This window comes from Bubalus kerabau, chromosome 15, assembly GCF_029407905.1.
Source record: "Bubalus kerabau isolate K-KA32 ecotype Philippines breed swamp buffalo chromosome 15, PCC_UOA_SB_1v2, whole genome shotgun sequence".
Lineage (NCBI taxonomy): Eukaryota > Metazoa > Chordata > Mammalia > Artiodactyla > Bovidae > Bubalus > Bubalus kerabau.
The window spans coordinates 48,857,462-48,863,048 of NC_073638.1; the positions used below are offsets into that span (position 1 = coordinate 48,857,462).

A 5,587-nucleotide genomic window follows, 5' to 3' on the forward strand; every position below is an offset into this window, starting at 1 on the left:
GCAGGGGGCAGAAGCAGGCTGTGAAATTTTCCCTTTCTTCAAAGATGCATAATGTGCTTAGTAGGTCAGTCCTGTCAAACTCTTTGTGACCCCCATGGACTGTAGCCTGCCAGGCTCCTCTGTCCATGGGGATTCTCCAGGCAAGAATATTGTACTGGATTGCCATGCTCAACTCCAGGGGCTCTTCCCACGTCTTTTCCAGGGATCGAACCCAGGTCTCCCACTTTGCAGGCAGATTCTTTGCCATCTGAGCCACCAGGGAAGCCTCAAAGATGAATAAAATGCATAAGGCAGATTTGTTCCGAATTGAGTAAATATAGGTCAGGTCAAGTATTTAACAGTTTTGAAAAGACTGAAAAGATAAGAACCCTTTACAAGCCTAGTCTAGAGAACTAGATGTTCAGGGGTTGTAAATACGTTTGCATCAGAGACAGCTTATTTGCCACAAATCTAGAATAGTTTTAAAATCACAGTTTACGTGAATGACTATAACTATTCATTTCTTGAATGTTCTCCTTTATTATGTACTATCTTTATGTATGTTTACATATCTATACATATGTATGTTTACAAACCTATATGTATATTTACATATATTTATGGTAGTTCCACTGGTAAAGAATCCACCTGTAATCCAGGAGACTCGGTTCCATTTCTGGGTTGGGAAGATCCCCTGCAGAAGGACATGGCAACCCACTCCAATATTCTTGCCTGGAGAATTGCCATGGACAGAAGTGCCACAGTCCATGGGAACAAAGATTCGGACATGACTGAGTGACTAAGCACAGCATATTATTTTACTTACTGTGTATTGTATAAGATATCTATAAATAATATTCTTATAATGAATGAGTATTGAAAAATGACTATCCATTTCTTAGCATAATAAAAAATTATGTTGCAGGGTGGTCATCTGGGTGTTTGAGAAGTTCCCATCAGGATTTGTATGATCTCATTAGACTTAACATAAATGAGTATCCATGCTCTTGTTAGCCATCCTTGAAAATACTCAACAACAGCAAAATATAAGAGGGCATTTGATGATCTATGCATTAGCCAACTGATTGACATTTTTATATTATTTGATATCTTTGTTTCTTTGTTGTGCCCTGTGTTATTTCAACTGGACTGTTCTCAAGCTGCTTCCTACCATCACATTTTCATCTCTGATTTGACCCCCTAAAACATTTGTCTTAAAAATGAGAGACTTTTCTTTAATTTGTTGATTTCAGACGTACATAGTAATTCAACTTTCTTCTAGACATAGATGCTGCTAGCATGGTTGCCTGTTGCTAAGATCCACTAAAAAAAAAAAAAAAAAAAAAAAAAAAAAGCCCCCAAATTCCTACTCTTCAATATTGCCACCCCAACCTGAGATCTTTTGCATTTAGGAAGAGATGTTAAATGAGTCTACTTACTCTTTGTAAATTCTCACCTGACATTAACTTTTGTTAAAGGTCAAAGTATGGAATTGTGTTGAGACTTTTATTTGTTTTCATTTTCCTGCAAACTTAAAGACGATATGTTTATATACCAAATTGACAGCAGATTTTTCACAAGGTCAGAGCTAATAAGTAGTAATGTTTTTTTCAATCCTGGCTGTCTGATTTCAAAATGATGTTCTAAACTGTTAAACTATCTTACTTTACTTGTCGACTGGCAGTGCAAACACCTTGTGAGTAATGGCTGAATTGTATCCTCTTGTCTGTGAATTTTTAACTTTAAGAATATGCTCCACTGTGTTCACCAAAATTTATAATCTATTCTATTCTATCTCAGGCAGTTTTGCTTCGGTTATCTTTCCTGTTTACCTGAAATTCTCAGAATACACAAACACATTATTCATCAGTGACTTGACCTCCTTTTCTTTTCTGACTTTTGTCTTGTCTTCTGGACAATTGTCTATACTACTTATCTATACCACCATTTCATACCAAGGGCTTCATCCTCAGATCTCATAAAAGCCTTGTATATTCATTTACAGTCACTTGTTAGATGTGTTACTTTCAGAACCTCCCCAGCTAGATTCAGAATAGGGAAAGGAATGCGTCAAGGCTGTGTATTGTCACCCTGCTTATTTAACTTCTATGCCAAGTACATTATGCAAAATGTCGGGCTGGATGAAGCACAAGCTGGAATCCAGATTGCCGGGAGAAATATCAATAAGCTCAGATATGTAGGTGTCACCCCCCTTATGGAAGAAAGCAAAGAGGAGCTAAAGAGCCTCTTGGTGAAAGTGAAAGAGGAGAGTGAAAGAGCTGGCTTAAAAGTCAGCATTCAGAAAACTAATACCATGGCATCTGGTCTCATCATCTGATGGCAAATATATGGGGAAGCAATGGAAACAGTGAGAGACTTTATTTTGGGGGGCTCCAAAGTCACTGAAGATGGTGACTGCAGCCATGAAATTCAAAGATGCTTGCTTCTTGGAAGAAAAGTTATGACAAATCTAGACAGCATATTAAAAAGCAGAGACACTACTTTACCAACAAATGTCCATCTAGTCAAGGCTATAGTTTTTCCAGTAGTCATGTGTGGATGTGAGAGTTGGAAAATGAAGAAAGGTGACTGCTGAAGAATTGATGCTTTTGAACTGTGATGTTGGAGAAGACTCATGAGATTCCCTTGGACTGCAAGGAGATCAAACCAATCAAATCTAAAGGATATCAGTCCTGAATATTCATTGGATGGACTGATACTGAAGCTGAAGCTTCAACACTTTGGCCACCTGATATGAAGAACTGACTCATTGGAAAAGACCCTGATGCTGGGAAAGATTGAAGGCAAGAGAAGGGGATGACAGAGGATGAGATGGTTGAATGGCATCACCAACTCAATGGACATGAATTTGAGCAAGCTCCAGGAGTTGGTGATGGACAGGGAAGCCTGGCATGCTGCAGTCCATGGGGTTGCAAAGAATTGTACACAACTGAGCCACTGGACTTAACTGAACAGAGATTCAGAATTAGGATGCAAGAGGAAACAAGGATTACTAAAAATTCATACACCATTTCCAGAATCAAGTATCCGGATAAGTGGTTATTGAAGGAGAGGATTAAATTGGCATATGTTGCTTCTGGTAACACTATGCTAATGACTACAAAGGCAGAGAAGCCATTAGAGACCAGATAAAGAGGGCAGACCTCTAGTCACTTCCGTGATGTAGATGCTAAAGCATCCTGGGGAGAATGGAATTCTGTTTAGTGGAATCCCATGAAAGGATTGCAAGACAGGAGTGACTATCAAGCCACAAAAGTCCCTTTTTACATTCTCATCAATCCAATATTTATCACAATATTATAGTACAAGCAAAGTGAGAGCAAAACTACCTCCCCCTGAAGTCCATGGGATCGCAAAGAATCATACACAACTGAGCCACTGAACTGAACTGAACTGAGATTCAGAATTAGGATGCAAGAGGGGACAAGGATTATTCAAAATTCATGTCATTTCCAGAACCCAGGACAGAAGGTTCGGTCCTTCTGGCAGATCTTTATAAGATGGCAGAGAAAACAAGGATAAAAAGAAGTCAGGGGAGAAAGAGCAATGGGACAGTAAAGTGCCTAAAGAAAATTTTAAACAGTGGTGTCCTTAGGCAGAAGAACCTAATGGATTTAAGTGAGGTTCTGGACAATTAAAGAGAGAGAAGACATTTACAAAAAAAAGCTAAATAACATAATTTATTTTAATAAAACTTAGCAATGATCTAATTCACAAATTAAACTGCAACTTGAATTCTTTAAAGGAAAGTAAGACTAAGGAGCAGAGCCGGTTTTCCAATAACATCAGCTGTTTACAACCACTCTTGTCATGGGGTCCAAGATACTGATATATTTTCTCAAAGTCTCAACTTAGCCCTTCATTTCTTTATGTCTTCAGTGCTTTGCCCTCCCGTGTGCCCATCTGAGTAAGAGACAGTGAAATAATTTAAATACACCAGTGCAATGAAAATAAATGTCTTTATTAGGCAGAGGCAAGATGCACAAAATGCTTCATAATTTTTCCATATTCAGTTTTTGGGCTCTGAGGATGAAAAGACCTTTCCTGGAAATCAGGAAGGGGAGCTTAGTGATATCTGTGGGCCAGGGCATTGGCCACACCAGTCACCACCTTCTGAAAGCTGGCCTGCAGCTCCGGGGAGAATTCACTGCCGAAGCGGCGAGCCAGCACAACCACCAGCACGTTGCCCAGGAGCTGCGTGGAAAAGACATTAAGCAAGGGCAGGGTTAGTGCAGGCACCCAGGTTAGATTCAGAGTATTTCAGATTCATCCCAAGCTGTGCCCCTAGGGTATTAGCACAAAGATGACTGAAGTATAGATGCTACTGCTGATGTGAAGCTACCCATAGCAGGCTGAATTTATATTTAGAAATGTTTCCCTCTTTCTATCTTAATCCAGAACTTGTTATCATTTTTATTATTTTGAATCACTTCAAAAAGCAATATGACATTTTATCCCTTGAAAGGAACAGATAAGGGGAAAATATTAGATATCATTTTTAAAGTAGATGAAGAAATCTTTTTTTCAAATTGAACACTCAAAGAGTATAATTAAAAAGAGAAGACATTGCAGACAACAGAGAACAAGAATGAATCAGAAGAAATGATTATTGTGAGCAAAGAAGTTAAAAGAATCTAAACGGTTCTGAGGAGTCCTTAGCACTTTAACCAGAATACATCTTCTCCTTTTTAAACTACGTCCTGCCAGTCAGCCCTCTTCCCATGACACAAGCTTGACCATAAAAAGAGAATATTGAGGATTCCACAAACTCACCCTGAAGTTCTCAGGATCCACGTGCAGCTTATCACAGTGCAGCTCACTCAGCGAAGCAAAGGCACCCTTGAGGTCATCAAGTTGCTTCAGGCCCTCACTGAAGGAGTCTAGCACCTTCTTGCCACGGGCCTTCAAATGGCATCGGCAGAGGACAAGTCCCCAAAGAACTCACAGAACCTCTGAGTCCAGGGGTAGACAACCAGCAGCCTAAGGGGAGAAAACAGCACAAGGTCAGAAGAAGTCAGCAGCTTTCGGAATCTCAGGGACGGCTCTGTCCTCACACTCCCAGGTGCATTTCACTCTCCTTAAACCTGCCTTGTAAGTGGGATACCTACCTGCCCAGGGCCTCACCACCAACTTCATCCACTTTCACCTTGGCGAATAGGGAGGTGACGGGAGCCTTCTTCTCAGTACTCAGCATGGTGTCTGTTTGTGTAGTTGCTAGTGAACACGGTTGTGTCAGAAGCAAGTGTAAGCAGCAGCTGGCCCAGCTCTTCCTTTTATGCTTAGCCCTGCCTCCTGCCCTCCCTGCTTCTGTGAGCAGATTGGCTCAGGCCAGGGTGTGGTTCCACAGGGTGAGGTTTGAATGATGACAGTCATACCTCTCCTTAGTCTTCCTGGCACCGACTTTAGACCTTCAGCCCTCTTTCTGGGCATCTCTAGGTCTCAATCATCCAGCAATACAAACTGCTACCAAAATCATCTTCCTTAGCAAGTTTGCTTGTAGAGATTTTAGAATCACAACGAGGGTAACCTCTTGGAAACCACCTCCTCCATTTTCTTATTATACAAATGAAGAATCCGGGATCCAGAA

General features: G+C 40.5%; 1 pseudogene; it reads right to left on the reverse strand.

Annotated features, from left to right (window-relative positions):
* Positions 1-3,940: 3,940 nt before the first annotated feature.
* Positions 3,941-5,350, reverse strand: LOC129629085 (hemoglobin fetal subunit beta-like; annotated as a pseudogene).
* Positions 5,351-5,587: the final 237 nt, after the last annotated feature.